At 41.9% G+C, this 19,309-nt stretch overlaps 1 long non-coding RNA gene across 1 annotated transcript in view; it reads right to left on the reverse strand.

The window, feature by feature from the left end:
- Window positions 1-4,541: 4,541 nt before the first annotated feature.
- LOC148138626 (uncharacterized) overlaps window positions 4,542-19,309 on the reverse strand; it is an 85,056-nt gene continuing 70,288 nt past the window's right edge. The window contains exon 3 of the long non-coding RNA XR_015753747.1: window positions 4,542-8,276. This is a non-coding gene — a long non-coding RNA (uncharacterized LOC148138626). The remainder of the gene's footprint in view (window positions 8,277-19,309) is intronic.

The raw sequence follows: 19,309 nt of genomic DNA on the forward strand, positions 1-19,309 counted from the left end.
TTTTCATGTTGAGAAGCTTGAAGCTGACATAAATCCAATGACTTTGGAGTAAACATGTAATTCACAAAAATGCTGACAGACAGAACTGATGTGCTAATGTTTAGGCCAGATAGAGGTGACATTATTAATGTTACCTTTTAAAAAGGGCAACAACTGATTATTGTCTCATCTCCACATGTAAATTTAAAGAAAGATTGATAAGATCAAAGTTTCAATAGACAGATATATTGGATAATTTATTATTTCCAAACTCATGTTTTTGACATAATAATAACTGAATCACTCCCCATTCACAAATTAATATTATTAATAACTGAATCATTCCCCATTCACAAATTAAATTAAATTTGGTCCAAAATTTGACTTTTTAACCATATCTTTGTTAAAGTTTGGTCATTGTCATATCTGACCCCAAAGTGGAAATAGACTACTAAATTAAGGATTAAGGGTCCTCACTGTGATGTATTAACAATTGCTCACAACTTATAGCTTTGCTAATAGGAATGATCCCATCATTGTTTTCACACAGACAACCTATGGTAGTTATTGTAGACCCATCAAGATTCCATGGGCCTGAATAAGTTGAATGACCATTCAATGTGTTTTTAGCTGTAGGAGGAACATTAGCCTCATTCAAAAATTTCCTGCTTGTGTTGGAGCAATACCTTGGAATTATTAAATATGTTTCTGAGTAAGTTGATTTAATTTAATTGATTTTATTTATTGTAATCACATGCACCTAAGCACAATGAAAGGTTTTGTTTTGCCATCAGTACAGGCTGATTACAGCAAACAAGGACATACAGCTCATAGGACGCTTAGACAGAGAGAGGCATACAAGGTTATAACTGCACAGGAAATTCACAATGCAAGATTAACAATAACAAGATACACATTATTTGAAGTTAGAGACGTCCGTTCAGGAGTCTAGTAACAGCAGGGAAGAAGCTGTTCTTGAACCTGTTGGTGCATGTGTTCAAACTTCTATACCTTCTGCCTGACAGAAGAGGTTGGAAGAAAGCATTACTGGGATGGGAAGTATCTTTGATGATGTTGTCAGACTTTCTGTGGCAAAGAGAGAAGTGTAAATGGACTCCATGGTTAGGAGTTTGGCTTCCGTGATGGTCTGGGCTACGCATACAACTTACTGTAATTTCTTAGAGTTCTGGGCAGAGCAGTTGCTGTCCCAGGCCGTTATGCACCCAAATAGAATGTTATCTATGTTGCAGCTGTAAAATTCTCAAGGAAGACATCTCTGACAATCCAGACTTTGCTCAGCACTTGAATATCACCTGAGATTAGGGACGAACAGATCTGTAACTTTATGGACTACATTGCTGCATTGCTAGTTTCTAAGTTGAAATCGATATTCCTATTATATTGTGTATTTTCTCTTGATGCCAGTAACAGATTCTGCTGTGTTCATGCAGTTCATATCGGTTAGCAGGCAACAGGTCCATGACCAACCACTTCTCAAACAGACACAACATTCACATGAAACAAATTGGCTGAAAATTAAACATTTGGCTGAAGTAAGATGATGTAGCCTGGCTTCAAGTCTGAATTATTTAGACTTGACAAGCATGGACATTCATACCCTAGATTGTATGCCCAAGTTCTAGTGAGGCTTGAGCCCAGAAACATTCTAATTTACAGCCAAACATGGTAATAGCTGAGGAAATCTGGCACAACTGTGGTTTCATGTTCAACTATTGCACTCACCCAAAACAAACAATATCTTTCATTTGATTAAATGAACAGAGCAGCACAGAAAGGTCACAGTGAAGTTAGATTACAACCATAGCTTTATAATCAATATATGTTTCTGCCTTTTTTGTGCAGATAACTGTAGCCATCTAATTCTTTTTGTAAGATATTGAATGTGAACATCATAAAAATACTCAACACAAATGACTTTTGAGCCACCACGCAAGATCTACTTGTGAAGACATGCAAAGTTAATTTATTTCTGTGTCTGAGAGTAATATTGACATTACATGTTATGGATAAACGTTTTAATTGTGAAATAAAATTGAGAATCAAGACAAGAATTCTCTTTGCATTGTGTTTAACATTTACTGTTCAGTTAATATAAAATCTTCCAATGCTCTCATTGCAAAGCATTTTGATTAACAAAAGGCAAATATTATTTATTAAATTTCATTGTTTATGAGCAAAGAAAAAGGCTTTCAGCAAAATACTACTGAATAAGTAAACATTGTTGAATAGAGTTACACAGATATTAAATTGAATGTAGAACACATGAATATACATTTGGTTCAACCAGTTCATACTGCTGTTTGTGTTCCACACAAGACTCCATTTAACCCTCTTCAACTTACTGTATAAACTCATGTATAGGTTGAACCTTGAAGTGTTTTTTATTAAGCTGAAATTAGCGGGTCGAATAATACACAAGGTATTGTTTTGGAGAGGGATGAAATTCATGCTTGGTATGAGTCAAAAAATGAACAAAGAGTCAGATCTCTATCTAAAATAATAAACAACAAAGGGAAAAAAATGGCCATTATTGAAGATTTACCTACAAAATAACTGTCTGCATTCTGCCTGCTACTGTAGAATGGTACAGTAGTCCCCCCTGTACCCGTAGGGGATACGTACGAAGACCTATTGTGGAAGCCCAAAACTGCAGATAGATGTGAACCCATTCATTTAAATGGGAAATTTATCTTCCCGGCAGCCTCCTGGTCCCTGGTTCTAGAACATTTCCTGTAATATGTTCGGGCTGCGGTAAACAGCGGGTAACTGAAACCACAGAAACCGACTCCGCAGATACGGCATTCAACCTGTACTGTCGTACCATTAAAGCAATTCTGAAAACCTGGAGCGGAGTGTTACGGGCAGGCATGATGACTCATGAATGTTGATCCGTGAATGTGAAGAACTATGGTCGACTTATACATGAGGTATGTGGAAAATACAAGATCTTTGGGCAAAAAATGAGGGGTTGAATTATACATGAGATTGACTTATACATGAGTACATATGGTACTTTGTCAATGTATCACCTTTCTTTCACCCTCATATTTATCTGGCTTCCTCTTAAAAGCATCTGTGCTGTGTCAACTACATCTTGCTGGTAGATCATAGAGCCCTTACATTGTCCATCAAGTCCACACCAAAATTCTGAACAGCATCTGACTCAGACCCAACCCTATCTCCCTATCTCAACATTTCCCAAGACTCATCCACCTGACCTGCATTTCATGGGCAACTTAGCATGATCAATCCACCTTTGGACTGTGGGAGGAAACACACAGACATGGGAAAATGTGCAAACTCCAGATAGATAGTGGCCCAAGGGTGGAATCAAACCTGGGACTCTGGCGCTGTGAGGCAGCAGTGCTAATCACTTAGCAACTGTGCCAACCCAGTAAATTATGTCAACGCTCTGTGGAATTTAGATGGAAAAGAGATGATCTCATGATACACATAAGATTCTGAAGGGGCTGGTCAGTGTGAATACCAAGAGACTATTTCCTTTGGCTAGGGCATCTAGAACATGCGATACAATGTAAAAACTGTATTTTTTTTCCTTTTTTAAAGGTGGACTGAAATGGGAAAATAATTGTTTTTAAAAATATCAAGCATTGTTGAAGGATTGCTACACTTTTTAAAAACAAGTGACCTGAAACCCATTGTAAGCACTGTTTTACATAGCTGCTTGTTCAAGCACTAGTGGAAATCTAGTTTACAGATAAACTGGAGCCAAAGTGTTTTGTATGAATGGAGATTCAGCAACAGCCAGTTGATTAGTCTGTGCAGTAATGACTGATTATCAATGACAAAGGTTTTCTGCCTGCCAAAAGCTATGTGATTGGCGCCTTGGTAGCTGAACAACTTGGAGGTGTGAATTTTGAGGCAGTAACCATTGGACCTCTGGAAGGGAAGATAATGTTCTAGCTTTGTGGTAAAAAGCATCTCATGCCTGAAGATATCCAGTTTATTTACGCTTTCCAATTGCTGTATGCTGTAACTTTTAATGTTAGAACCAAAGACCATTATAGGTGTGAACCAGTCACCCTGCATTCCCTGTAAACAAATGGAAGTATCTGGAGAAGGAAGGTCAAGAAACAGCATTATGATCAGCAATAATATAATCTCAGCAAACCCTGTGTACAGGGGCCACTGAACTGACTTCCCAGTCCACCCAACACGTCCATGTTTTCTCTCTGTCTGCGTGTTTTTGTCTGAATGTGTGAAGTGATTTATAAGAGGATTAGAATTTGAACTCATAGAGTTGGATGTCAATGGTTCATAATTGTTTATCTATAACTAAATAAACTAGATGGGGCGGCATGGTGGCTCAGTGGTTAGCACTGCTGCCTCACAGTGCTGGGGTCCCAGGTTTGATTCCAGCCTTGGGTGACTGTCTGTGTAGAGTTTGCACATTCCTCCCCCCCCCCCCCCCCCCCCGCCCCTGACTGTGTCTCTGTGGGTTTCCTCCCACATTCCAAAGATGTGCAGGTCAGGTGAATTGGCCATGCTAAATTGTCCATTGTTGTTAGGTGCATTAGTCAGGGGGAGGGTGGGTTACTCTTCGGAGGGTCGGTGTGGACTTGTTGGGCTGAAGGGCCTGTTTCCACATTGTGGGGAATCTAATCTAATAGATTCTATATTTTAAAAGTAAGTAGCCATTCTTCTTAAATGCAGAAATCTAATCTGTCCTTTCTGTCAACCTGGGGCTGAAAATCAGGTAATGGAAAATTTTACAAACTTTGGGACAACTCCAAGAATAGTGAGGGTTGATTTCCAGCATGTTACCCGAGTGAGGTGCGACAACAGCCGCAGGATAAGGAGCTAATAGGTAATGGCTGACAGTTTCATACAAAACGTTGTGCATCTTTGGAATTCTTTACCCTAGAGGATAGTGGAAGCTCCATCATTAAGTGCATTTAATTCTAAAAACAAGCAGATGTTTGGGCCCTCAGGGAATAAGGGGATACAAGGAGTGGGGAGAAAGAAAATGAATGTTGATGCAGGAACTATGCTTGAACTAAATGACAGGTCATGCTTGATAGGCCATATAGTCTACTGTTTCTCCTCTTTCTTATGTTAGAACATCGAACGTAGTACATTACAGCACAATACAGGCCCTTTGGCCCTCAATATTGCACCGACCTGTGAAAGCAATCTGAAGCCCATCTAACCAACGCTATTCCATTATCATCCATATGTTTATCCAATGACCATTTAAATGCCCTTAACGTTGGCGAGTCCACCACTGTTGCAGGCAGGGCATTCCACGTCCTTACTACTCTCTGAGTAAAGAACCTACCTCTGACATCTGTTCGATATCTATCACCCCTCAATTTAAAGCACAATGTATTCCACGTTCCAATCAGGCTTTTGCACAATATTTTTTTCTCCTTAATCGATGGCTTCTTATTTAGATGATCATTTGAAGTGCCAAAGCATACAAGGCTACTGGCTAGGTTCTGGATAGTGGGGGAAAGTAGGTAGTTGCTTAATAACTGGCACAGACATGATGGGCCAAAGGGCCTCCTTCTGCATTGTAAAACACTATGGACTTTATAACTGTACTTGTGACTATTTCATATCTTACTTCTGTACACATTCCACAATAGAAGCAATGGATAAGGCTCAGATGGGGCACATAACTGTTACACAGTTTACAATAAAACCTTTATAATTCAGAGAGCCTAGAAACATTGGATCAATCCACAGACTTGGGGTAATTTGATGGAGAACTATTAAAAAGTTAGTGGTCTGGATTTTTTTGCTTATTGATCATTTGCCTCAGTGTGATGTATTCATGCCACAGAGAATGCAGCTGTGGAATCCAACTGTGCATTGTACAACAAATGCTGTAGGTCAGTCACATCTGGGAGTGGAGTGGAATTAGTTTGTCAGCAGCCCACAGCCCACAACCTTTCTCTTGTGCTGTGGCTTAATCGGTGTTTGCATTTGAAAGAACGATGGTGATCCAAGGAACGCAACTGACTCCTGAGATATTTTATTTTGTATTTTTCCTCCTGTATCTTAAAGATGCTGCCTCTTCCAGCGTAAAAGGTAAAGGAAGGAAGTGCATTTATATAGCATCTTCCCAACCTCAGCATAACTGAAGATGCTCAAAGGCTAATTAGGTACTGCTTTAATGTAGCGACTGCTCTTAGTTAGGAAATGCAATGGCCAATTCACATACATAAAACTTCCAAAATTTGTAATGAGATCATGACCTGAGGAACCAAACACAGACTGGGTGACCACGTTGTGGAACCCCTGCAGTCCATGTGTAAACAGGACCTTGACCTTCCCATTTTAACACAGCGTCCTGGTTACATGCCCATTTGTCTGTCCTTTGTAGATAGGCAGGAGGCTGGAAGAACACAGCAATACTCCCTCATGGCTGCACTGAAGTGGCACCTACATTTTTGTGCTCCAGCCCCTAGTAGCACCTCTCAAAAGTGAATAATCTTCATTTATCAACTTCAAGAATAAAGCTTGTTAACGTAGTCACTGAAAGGAATAGAAAAGGCCATTCCCCCTACCAGGTCGTTGCCTCGCACAAACTAGACAGACTCCACATCCCTTTGCAGATTCTAGCCCACTATTCAGAGGGGATAGCTTTGCATAAATATCCTCTCAACCTCAAAAAACCAGGGTCTGCCTCCACCATAAATAATATGTAATCTTTCTCCCCAGGCATTTCATTCTCTTTAAGATATGACAGGGTTTGTGAATTGTTATCTTAGCCTCTAAAGCCTTTCATCTTTAAACCATTGGTAGTTTAACTCTAAGCTGAGCAAGTGATATGCACGACTGTGGGCATCAGAGATTTTAATATATTATAATAGAACACAGTTAAAGAGCAGGGACATATGTAAATTGGCTTAATCTGAGAAATGCTTACTTAACAGAAAATCCTTAAAAGATTTAACTTGAAGAAGCAAATATTCCACACAAAGACATCAGAACAAATATATCCTTTTGTTGAACAATCAGCCAAAGGCAAGCCTGTTAATTTCTCTCCAATTTTAATTAAAGTTCATAATTGATATGCCAATGCACAGCCCTTTAAGATTAGCACTCATCAAGTCACAATTTGAATTTTAAAACAAATGTAGATACCAATCAGGTATGGAATTTAATCATCCATGTATTATGTATGAGTCCAGTGAATACACAATTGCAATGATCAACGCTGTCAAGCCTCAGCTAGAGATATCTAGATTTTTAAAAATACATATATTTGGTTAGGACACACTGAAGAGATGAATCAATTATGTCTGATTGATACAGAGCCTGTCTGTAGTGATTGCAACAAGGTCAGCCAGATGGACCTGATAGAATATGAGTTCCCTGATTGAGGCTGTTAAGTTGGTCCAATCAGGGAGCCCTGGCTGACAGATAAGAACTTGAATGTCGGACATCCTGCTCACGCTGAGACCTGGCTCTGAGGGAGTGGACAAGTGTCAAGTATTATGCATGTACAAATAAAGGGTGATTTGGTATGGAATACTGGCCTCTGTGGAGTTATTTCACTGTGTAGTTCTTATTCACACTCTGATCAACCTCTAACCTTAAATCCTTTTGCTTGGCTGAAAGAAAATACACTGACTGATAGATCTACTAAATAATGAATTCATGAACTTCTATATCATCCATTTATGCATAGGCTGCTTAATAAGTATAGTACTGTTCAGCGCACAACATGACTGCATCTCAGTTGTGTAATTTTACTCTCAATGGGAAGTAAGTCCAAGATTAATCTGTCTGTTCTTTCAATCAGTTTTATAAATTGGTATTTTGGTGCCTTATCATTGCCACATCAATCATCAACAACTTAGACATTGCGCATCTTGTTCACACAATGTTTTGCTGTGCCGATTATTTTTAGTTGAAATATTGACATTGTGAGTGTTTCAAGTAGTCTGCTCAAGGAGGTGGAACCTTATCTGTCTGTAAGCCACTGACCTGAGAAAGGGACTGCAGTAAGAGTTGAAAAGTGTGGGATAGTTTATAGGATGACATCCAACTCAGCTTGTCATTCTTCTAGCAATATCCCTGAGCCTCCACGGAACTGAAGCCAGGAATAGTCTGCATAAAATCCAGGAAGAGAGTCAAAGGTCTATTAACGTCGATGGTGTTTTGATTTTCATTTTCTTCAAGCAGGTACCTTTGTTGGTTGTAACTTGCACTGTTTGATGAGGTGGGGAGTCTGCAGGCAGGAGGCCAAGTGATGAACTCTCCAGAAATCCATCCCTCTTGTCAACCCTCAGAGTCAGGGAGGGCTAGGATGAAGGTAAATGAAGAGCAAAAACAAAAGTTAACAACAATTTCACAGCAGGATTGCGTATCCAAGCAACAAGCTGCATTTAAGAGACAGAATAAAAGCAGCATAAGAAATGATGGGCCAGAGTTTGCTGTCAAAGCGCTAGTGGTGCTCATTGTTTTTTTTTGTGTGAGGAATGAAGCTGGTATTCAGTTAAATGGGAATAGGAAAACACTGTTATCAAGTGGGCCCTTCTCTGACACTGCTCTCACCCACCTCTGTCATTAGCTTCCTAAACATGATATCAAGCCCATAACCTTCCCATTTAATTTTAAAAGTGGTGCAGAAAGCTAAGGCTGGCCATTCTTTAGTTGTGTGGATTTATGCTCCTATACATTAGTTTGGGTTCAGGAGAAACTGTTCAAGGAAAAGGCAAAGTCAAGAACAGTCTCCTGGCTTAGGGTTCTTTATAACACTGTTTGTTGCACTTTAGGACTAAACACTGTAATTCAGAGATATACCAGTTTCTAATACTACAGTTACATTATTGAAAGACTATTCTATTAACTCTACCACCTAATGTTTCTCTGTGAGTGTTTGTAACATTCACGTGGTTCATGGTCAGGTTTTTGCCTGGGTCCCCATGTATTTCTTTCTTCTTCCCCTTAACGCTGCCTCCACTGTATTATTTAAACCTAGTGAGGGGCAGCTCCAAAACATCATTATAAAGTTGGTCCAGGGTCTGAAAGTCCTTACATAACAACTAACACAAGTGTAAATATTTGTTTAAGAATGTGGCAAGTGTTAATTATTACTGAACAAAGTCTTAGACTAAAAATGATCTATTTTAGTGTGGTTTTTATTCATTAAGGTTTTGAATTTTTAAGAGTCACATTTAAATTTTTTTTTTTGACATTTCTTTCTAGATTTCTCTTTCTTTCTCCCTTAATCCAGTTTTCCTTTTTGTCTCTTGACTTCTCTCTGGAGCTGGCATTAAATTCATTCCCCTTTGAGCTTACACTCTTTCTCACTGTATCACGCGTTTACTTCCCAATCCTTAAATTTCATCGATGCCATGTTTTTTGCCACCTTCCTTTCTCACTGTGGCAGTATTCAGTTACTCAATGGCGATAAATCCTTTCAGCTGAGCACTGTGAACTAATGCTGTTACATATCCACATTCTTGCCCATCGATATTTTCCACCTTGTTCAGAAACAGACTGTAGTTTAATTCGCTTTCTTCATTCTCTGTGTAGCCATTCCTGAAGATAAAACTCATTTGATCAAAAGGTGAGAGACCAAACAGACAACTTTTTTTTTGTGGCATACAAGTCACAAAGGTAGATCTCTAAGGGTTAACTTCTCCATGTTGCATTGTTAAAGAATGGTGGTATTAGCTTGCATAACTAGAATTTGTTCCCATTAATCTTAATTTTAATCTTAAGAGTGTAATTAAGGCTCTTATCATAATTTAAAACCATGCCTTATGTCAACAGTATTCACCCAAATTGAGGCTGGTCATATGGATCCATTCCCCAGAGTGGTGCACTCCATGCAGTCATCAATATTACTGTACAGACAGCATTGCTATGCTATCAGTTTTTGCTGGCTTCCATTTGGCAATGTACAGAATGAAGCATGCAATTTATTCTACAGAAACTACTCAATCGCATGTCAAATCATAAGTGAGTCAGCATCTATCTGAAAGGATGCAAACTTCTGCAACATATCGTTGCATTGCACCTGAAATAGAACTCTGCTCCCTGTTGCTGACATTGAAACAGTAAATAACCTTAATGAAATATTTTACTATTTGTAAAACACTCTGGAACAGCTTGATGTGGGGGAAAGGTGTTATGCACAGCTATGAGGATGGAGAGGAAGCTTACTGGCAAACTTACTGATGTTGATGGCCCTTTTGCTGATTACCAGGCACTACCAGGAACCACCCAGAAATAACTCTATAAATATTCTCCCCAGAAGAAAGATCACAATCTATCCTCATGGTACCTCTCAATTCGGTATGACTCCAGTCAGAATTGAGTGGCCACTCATTTCATGGCATTGAATTTAAGAAGGGCTTTTGTACATAAAAAGTACTCACATAATCATATAGTAGTGGTAATGCCCCTGCCTCTGGACTGGAAAATCTGAGTTCAAGTCCCACCTGCCCTGGAAGTCTGTTGATCAACAGGTTGATTAAAATGATCTACAGTAGCATTCATGACCACAGGACTACACAATGTATGTTAAAGCTAATGAAATACTCTTGAGATCGGGTCAGCGTTGTAATGTAGGAATAATGGCAGCCAATTTACTCACAGTAAGATTGTGTAAACAGCAAAACAAATTTTCCTGGATAACTGATCCAGTGATCTTCGCTGAGGGTTAGGTATTGATCAGGGTGTCAGAGAAAATGCCTTAATTCTTGACAGAATAGATGGAACTTCAACTTCAGATCTCATCTGATAGTCAGCCCCTCCAACATTGCATCACACCTTCAGTACTGCACTTGGGTTCCAGCCTGCATTTGATGCTAATTTCTCTGGAGATAGAAATGCTTGATTCATGCTCTGTGGATGTTCCAAGGGTCCTGTGTCATGTTTGAGGGTCTTGAGGGTTTTCTTGGATTTTGAGGCCCGAGTTGCCGCTAGTCTGTGTTATTTGTCTGTGTCTTGCTACATCCTGTCAAGTGGAGGAAGGGGTGAGATTTGAGAGGACTAGCAACCACTGAACTGGAGCTAATCTCAGATGAGGCTCGTGAATTTGGTGTGAGACTTATATCAGTATACAGCACTGAGTCAAAATTTCCATTCCCAGCAGCTCATACAGACACCCCAAGTAGCTCCATGCCACTTTCTCAAGGATAAGTAGGGATAGGCAATAAATATTGGCTTAACCATTAACACCCATATCCCAAACGTGACTGAAAAGAAAAGTAATTAGCTATCCAGAACACCAGAGCCGCGGCAAAGGTACAAAGACTGGTGGTTTCTACATCCCAGCAAACGTGTTGGTGATATTCACTTGTGTCTTGCCCTTTATGGTGGGCAGTGTTTCAGGGAGCTGGGAGAGGGGAGTGGCAGGTTACGTTAGGGAGCTATCAACGGTCTCTCCAACATGAGTGAGGTTGGGTCATGCTGCACTGTTTTTTTCCACAGATGGTGATTCTCAAGGAAGAGTGCAAATGTTTGACACGGTTGGGCTTGCTTGTGGAAACATTCAGCCATTTTTGACAAGTCAGAGTTTAGTGTGGCTTCCATATCCTGGAAAGGCATTTCCTGAGCTGTCAAGGTAATGCCCTCAAGTAAATCAATTTTTAATCATGGCCTGGTGGGCATCTCCCTCAAGTGGATGTTAAAGGGAGTTGTTGCTAGGATACTGCCCTGTGGGAGACTGTTATTGAGTGTCTTGGAATGTTGACCATGTGTCGTCAGTGAATCTTCATCTCTCTGTTGTTCAGAATTGTCGACAGCAACCAGAGTGGTTTGGGAAAAAGTAGCAGCAGGGACAGTTTGAGCATCAAACCCTTCGGTATTTCATTCAGTATTGAAGGCAGAGCATGGATCAATGTAAGGAGCTCCAGTCTTCAGAATGTGTTGGGAACCAGCCTCAGTGTGTGTGGAGAGAGTAAGGATTCGTTCACAGCAACTACTTTTGGATCTAACGCCAGCCTGCTTTTGGAGGCGGGATGAGTTGTTCATGGGTTAATGAGTGACTCTAGGAGCTTGTAGATTAATAAAGGATAGTGAAACAAGCTTATGCTATTATTTGGCGAATACATTCTCCATTACAGTAACCATATTTTGCCAGTGGACCAAGAAGGTGTCAGAAGTCCAGTGTGATACCATCTTGAGGTTGCCAGTTCCATGAAGGTATGGTCATCTAACAGTGCAGAAGACACTGAACAACTCCCCATTGTTTCTCCAAGTTTATTCATAGGATCATGGAATCCCTACAGTTTGGAAGCAGGCTATTCAGCCCATCGAGTCCACACTGACCCTCTGAAGAGTGTTCCACCCAGATCCACCCACTACCTTATCCTATCTTTGTAACCCTGCATTTACCGTGGCTAATCCACCTAACCTGCACATCTTTGGACTGTGGGAGGAAACTGGAGCATCTGAAGGAAACCCATACAGACACAGGGAGTATGCAAACTCCACACAGACATCACCCAAGGATGGAATTGAACACAAACCCCTGGCGCTGTGAGGCTGCAAGTGCCCTTTTTGCATTGTTTATTGAGTTGGCCAGTGGCTGGTCACCTCCAGCATTCATGCTCACTTGTGGGCTTGCAACGTCCTCAGGAATTTGACCCATCAAGTTTCTTTAAGAAGTTCCAGTCTCAGTGGCTTGAGTGCATAAAGCAAACCCAGCGATCTGTGACTGTCCAATGATTCAAGTGGTGGTGTGACTGTTTCTCTAATCTGTTGATATTGTTGAAAGACCTCAGAGCTTTAACAGGGAATGTACAGCTCTCTAAAACCTCAAAACATATTCTTTGCTGCAGCAATAAGCTGGTCCATGAATTGATTCTATGGTTTTGTTATTTGGGGGAATGTGCTAGGATGGTGTTTTCCACCTCAGCAGGGAATCCAGGCTGGTTTGGCTTCAGGAAATTTCATCTAGGCACATGTTTTGATGATGTAGCAGAAACGTCAACACACACATGGTTGATAATTGGTCAGTGTCGGCTGTGTGGCAAGTCTAAGAAGTATATAAGGACATCTTCACTATCTGATGAGAGGTTACGGTACATTTGCTCCATTACCTTGCTATTCTGCACAATGATCAGAACTATATACAAGGCAAACAGCCTATGCTGACCTCTAATTTGCCAGATCTTTCCCAGTTTTATCATTTGAATTATAGACCTCTTCTTTTGTTTTCAAATTCATTCATGGGTGTGGGCAGTGCCAGCTAGGGCCAACATTTATTGGCCATCCAAAATTACTCTTGAGATGGTGGTGGTAAGGTGCCTTCTTGAACCATTGTGGTGCAGATACATTCACAGTGCAGTTAGGAAGGAAGTTCCAGGATTTTGACCCCTAACCAATGAAGGAATGGCAATATACTTCCAGGCCACATGATGCGTTGCTTGGAGGCGTTCATGCAAATGGTGTTCACACATATCTTCTGGCCTTGTCATTCTAGGGATTGAGGTGTGGGTTTGGAAGGTGCTGCCAAGGGGTCTGGGTGAGTTGTTGTAATATGTTATCTAGACAGTATGTCCAGCCTGCCACTGTGTGTTGTTTATAGAGGGCTTGAATTTTGAAGATGTTAGATGGGTGGCTTTGAGTTATAGACAGTGTTGAATTTCCCAAGTGTTATAGAAGGTATAATTATCCTGGCAAATGGAGCCTATGCCAATGTACTCCTGACTTGTGCCTTCTGAAAGATGAGTAGGCAGTGGTTAATCATCACAGCATTCCCAATCTCTGCTTTTGAAGCCACAGTATTTAAATGGTTCAGATTCTGGTCAATGGGTATTCATAAGGGAAGATAGAGTGATTAGAATGCCATTGAATGTCAAAGAGAGATAGTTTGATTTTTTTGGGGGGATGACTATTTCCAGGAATACATGTATTGCGAATGTTACTTGCCACTCATCTGCCCAAAGCAAGATATTGTCCTGAACTTGTTGCTTTTGGAACTATACTGCTTCAGTATTTAAGGGGTCACAACCAGTACTTAAAATTATACAATCATCAGCAAACATCCCCATTTCTGACCTTATGATGGAGGGATGGTCATTAATAAAGCTGAAGACAGTTAACTTAGGACCCTACCCTGAGGAATCCCTGCAGAAATGTGCTTGGCCTGAGTGGATTGGCGCATAGCTCATGAAAGAAAAAAGAAGAAATGTACATTTCCTGTAATGCAAGGACATGAATATCATTTGTTCTCTTCATATTTGCCAGGTTATCACATTTGCCCTGTTTAAGACATTCCGCATTCAGTTTATGGATCCACAGAGATTCTAGGATCCAACCTTCAGGATGCTTGGCTTTGAGAGAGAGGTTGTTGTGATCACTTTGATTTTTAGATTAACTCCATTGACAAGGAAGTCCATAATAGGCATTGTGTTGCCGTTTGATGGTATTAGTCATAGATTCATGAGTTCAAGAATCCACTTGATAGGATTGGCCATAAGAAATTTGCTTTATAACCACTCCAAAATATTGGCTGCAAATTCATAATGATTACATATTTGTAGTGCAGGGCCCAGCTGGCAGCAGGCTGGAATGACCTTCAATAATTCCTTCACTTACGATTTAGTTGCAATGGTTGTGTTTTCAGCTCTGAATTCAATCTCCCACAGTTCTGTCACAGCTGATGACATGAAAGATTTTACATGAAAGTAAACATTGGACAGAATCAACTCAGTTTCTAAATGAGGGGTGTGCAGCAGATTTATAAAACAATTCCAGCAAGATATTGACATGCAGAATGAAAAAATATCATACTGGTGCATTAGGGACTAAGGCATGTTTGCATGAAATGATAACATTTTACAGTGCTGCAAGAAATCATTTTGCTCATTGTGTCCCTGTCTGCCTCCTTCAAACTGCTACCTGTGGAGTAATGAGATAGCAAAGTACATGTTGATGTAACAGCAGCCTCAGCAGTCAGGTCTGAGAGTCTAAGAGAGAAGGCAAAGTCTGTACCTCAAAGAGAGAGATACATGATAATGTAGTTGAATGCTATCATTGTGTAAATAAAATGTACCACAGGTGGAATATCACTCTTTGGCAAATAAAATCTTCCCAATGCATACCAGGCCTCAAATTATTAGACAGACTTCCAAACTGAATCCAGAAATGGAACCAAACCATGAACCTTTATGCAAATAGCTCCACTGTTTCCCCAAATGTATGTTTTCATCTTTCAAAGTGTGTACCAGTTATATGTCAGTTATGTTAAAATGGAGTCATCTGGCAAATGATCTTACCATCAATGGAAACCATGTCAGCTCATTCACATGATTGACAACTTTTATAGTTAGTTGTAGCATTTCTCTTAAAGATCCCCTAAACCTTCTCTGCTCTAAGAAACAAACTCTCAACTTTTTCTGTCCAACTGAAGTCCATCCTTCCTGGGACCTCCTGATAAATCTCTTCTGTCAATCCATGATATAAGTTAAGTAGAAAATGTTGGTATCTATCCTGCTGACACCTACATAAATGAAAGTATTTTACTGCACTGATAGCCTTCACCTTGATGAATACATAAAATTGCCTTAAAATATAGTGAATATTTTGCCAATCTTGCAAGGATCTGAGGAACATGATTGTCTGTACTTGCAGAATGTTTGACTGGTTCACAGAGAAATGAACGGTATATTAGCTGTGTCTCTGTGCTTATGGAATACTTCATTGATATTAATGGATCAGGGAGAAAGGACCATAAAACTGCTAGCTAAGGACACAGAAGGTTAGTTAAAGTCAAAGAGATGGTCAAATGGCAATAACTAATGGGAACAAAGTTTTATGTGCGTTGATTTATATATTTCCCTTACTCACCATTGCTCCTCAAGGTGCTGACTTATGCAAGAATAAAAATCCATGGTGTCCTCACTGCTTTTCCCCAAATAGCCATTATTCCATGCTTATTAACAAGGAAGGGCATCAAAATATGGGAGGAGAAAGTGAGATCAGCAGATGCTGGAGATCAGAGCTGAAAATGTGTTGCTGGAAAAGGTCAGGCAGCATCCAGGGAACAGGAGAATCGACGTTTCGGGCATAAGCCTGTCCCCCCTAGTCCACGTTCCTGTCCCCCCTAGTCCAAGTACCTTGACATTGTCCTGTCCCCCCCAGTCCAAGAACTCCCCACCTACGTTCGGGACACCACCCATGCCCTCCACCTTCTCCATGATTTTCGCTTCCCCGGTCCCCAACGCCTTATTTTCACCATGGACATCCAGTCCCTGTACACCTCCATCCCCCATCACGAAGGACTCAAAACCCTCCACTTCTTCCTTTCCCGCCGTACCAACCAGTACCCTTCCACTGACACCCTCCTTCGACTGACTGAACTGGTCCTCACCCTGAACAACTTCTCTTTCCACTCCTCCCACTTCATCCAAATGAAAGGAGTAGCCATGGGCACCCGCATGGGCCCCAGCTATGCCTGCCTCTTCGTAGGATATGTGGAACAGTCCATCTTCCGCAACTACACTGGCCCCAACCCCCACCTTTTCCTTCGCTACATCGATGACTGTATCGGCGCCGCATCGTGCTCCCACGAGGAGGTTGAACAGTTCATCCACTTTACCAACACCTTCCACCCCGACCTCAAATTCACCTGGACAGTCTCAGATTCCTCCCTCCCCTTCCTCGACCTTTCTATTTCTATCTCAGGCGACCGAATCAACACGGACATCTACTACAAACCGACCAACTCCCACAGCTACCTGGACTACACCTCCTCCCACCCTGCCCCCTGTAAAAACGCCATCCCATTCTCCCAATTCCTTCGTCTCCACCGCAGCTGCTCCCAGGAGGACCAGTTCCAAAAACGTACAACCCAGATGGCCTCCTTCTTCAAGGACCGCAATTTCCCCCCTGACGTGGTCGACGATGCCCTCCACCGCATCTCTTCCACTTCCCACTCTTCCGCCCTTGAGCCCCGCCCCTCCAACCGCCACCAGGACAGAACCCCACTGGTCCTCACCTACCACCCCACCAATCTCCATGTACAGCGCATCATCCGCCGTCATTTCCGCCACCTCCAAACGGACCCCACCACTAAGGATATATTTCCCTCCCCTCCCCTATCAGCATTCCGTAAAGACCACTCCCTCCGTGACTCCCTCGTCAGATCCACACCCCCCACCAACCCAACCTCCACTCCCGGCACCTTCCCCTGCAACCGCAGGAGGTGCAAGACTTGCGCCCACACCTCCCCCCTCACCTCCCTCCAAGGCCCCAAAGGAAACTTCCATATCCACCACAGATTCATCTGCACCTCCACACACATCATCTATTGCATCCTCTGCACCCGATGTGACCTCCTCTATATTGGGGAGACCGGCCGCCTACTTGCGGAGCGTTTCAGAGAACACCTCAGGGACACCCGAACCAACCAACTCAACCACCCTGTGGCTCAACATTTCAACTCCCCCTCCCACTCCACCAAGGATATGCAGGTCTTTGGACTCCTCCATCGCCAGACCACAACAACACGACGGTTGGAGGAAGAGCGCCTCATCTTCCGCCTGGGAACCCTCCAACCACAAGGGATGAACTCGGATTTCACCAGTTTCCTCATTTCCCCTCCCCCCACCTTGTCTCAGTCAAATCCATCGAACTCAGCACCGCCTTCCTAACTTGCAATCTTCTTCCTGACCTCTCCGCCCCCCACCCCAGTCTGACCTATCACCCTCACCTTGACCTCTTTCCACCTATCGCATTTCCGACGCCCCTCCTCCAAGTCCCTCCTCCCTACCTTTTATCTTAGCCTGCTGGACAAACTTTCCTCATTCCTGAAGAAGGGCCTATGCCCGAAACATCGATTCTCCTGTTCCCTGGATGCTGCCTGACCTGCTGCGCTTTTCCAGCAACACATTTTCATCAAAATATGGGAGGCAGTGGTGTAGTGGTAAAGTCACTGGGTTGGTAATACAGAGCCCTAAGGAATATGGATTTGAATCCCACCATGACAGATGGTGAACTTTGACTTTAATTAGAGTCTGGAATTAAAACCTAGCCTGATGGTGACCATGAACCATTCACAGTTATTGTAAAATCCTATCTGGTTCTGCCATCCTTACTTGGACTGGCTGACATGTGACTCCAAACCCACAGCAATGTGGTTGGCTATCAAATAAACACAGAAATCGCTGGAGAGACTTAGCAGAACTAAAGAAGTGTCGTACAGGATTCAAAACTTCAACTTCTCCACACCAGCTGAGCTTCTCTAGTACCTTCTCAGTTTGTTTCAGATTTCCAGCATCCGCATTATTTTATTTTTGTTTGACTGACGCTTACCTGCCCTTGGGCAATAGAGAATGAGCAATAATTGCTGGCCCAGACAATAATGACCAAATTCCTTGAATAAACTAACATAAGAATAAGGCATGAACATTTCTTACCCATCATTTAGTGATGATTGAGTCATAGACACATAGATATTACAGCACAGAAACAGTAAAACTCATGTTAGCTGCTTCAATGAAGGTTGCTGGATTATAATCAGGAACAGGAAGCCCTGAGCAAGAGGAGGTGACTTTACTTTTGTTACCACATCTCTCATATCTCCCAATACTTTCCAACCTTTCATGCGAAGTGACTTGGGAGCTCAGCTCACGCAAAATATGCGGTCATTGTTTAGATTTTCCAAGAGGCCTTGGAAACATTGAAGGTGCTAAAACTTGGCAAGATACATTGAGAAGGAAAAGAAGAGGCCCAACTCCCACTGCGGCACTTGATGGAATTTGAATTCAATTTTTTAAAATCTGGAATTAAGAGTCTACTGATAACTACATTTCCATCGCCAATTGTCGGGAAACACCCATCTGGTTCACTAATGTCCTTGAGGGAAGGAAAATGCAATCCTTACCTGGTCTGGCCTACATGAGACTCCACACCCACAGAAATGTGCTTGACACTTGCCTGCCCTCTGGGCAATTAGGGATGGGCAATAAATGTTGGTCTAGCCAGCACTTACCCACATTCTGTGAATGAATGATAAAAGAAAATTTATAGTGGTAGGGTGACAGTGGATCACAGAGAGATAAAACAGGTTGGAATCAGGATTCACAGGAGGAAAGAGAGGGGTAGGTACATATAACTGAAGAATAGAATTGGTCTTCTTTACTGAGTTGAAACTTTATTGCTGGAACAGCACAGCAGGTCAGGCAGCATCCAGGGAACAGGAGATTCGACGTTTCGGGCACAGGCCCTTCTTCAGGAAGAAGGGCCTGAAGAAGGGCCTGTGCCCGAAACGTCGAATCTCCTGTGCCCTGGATGCTGCCTAACCTGCTGTGCTGTTCCAGCAATAAAGTTTCAACTTTGATCTCCAGCATCTGCAGACCTCACTTTCTCCTTC

Source organism: Chiloscyllium plagiosum, unplaced genomic scaffold, assembly GCF_037043375.1.
Source record: "Chiloscyllium plagiosum isolate Xiang-an unplaced genomic scaffold, Cpla_swu_hap1 HiC_scaffold_39, whole genome shotgun sequence".
Taxonomy (NCBI): domain Eukaryota; kingdom Metazoa; phylum Chordata; class Chondrichthyes; order Orectolobiformes; family Hemiscylliidae; genus Chiloscyllium; species Chiloscyllium plagiosum.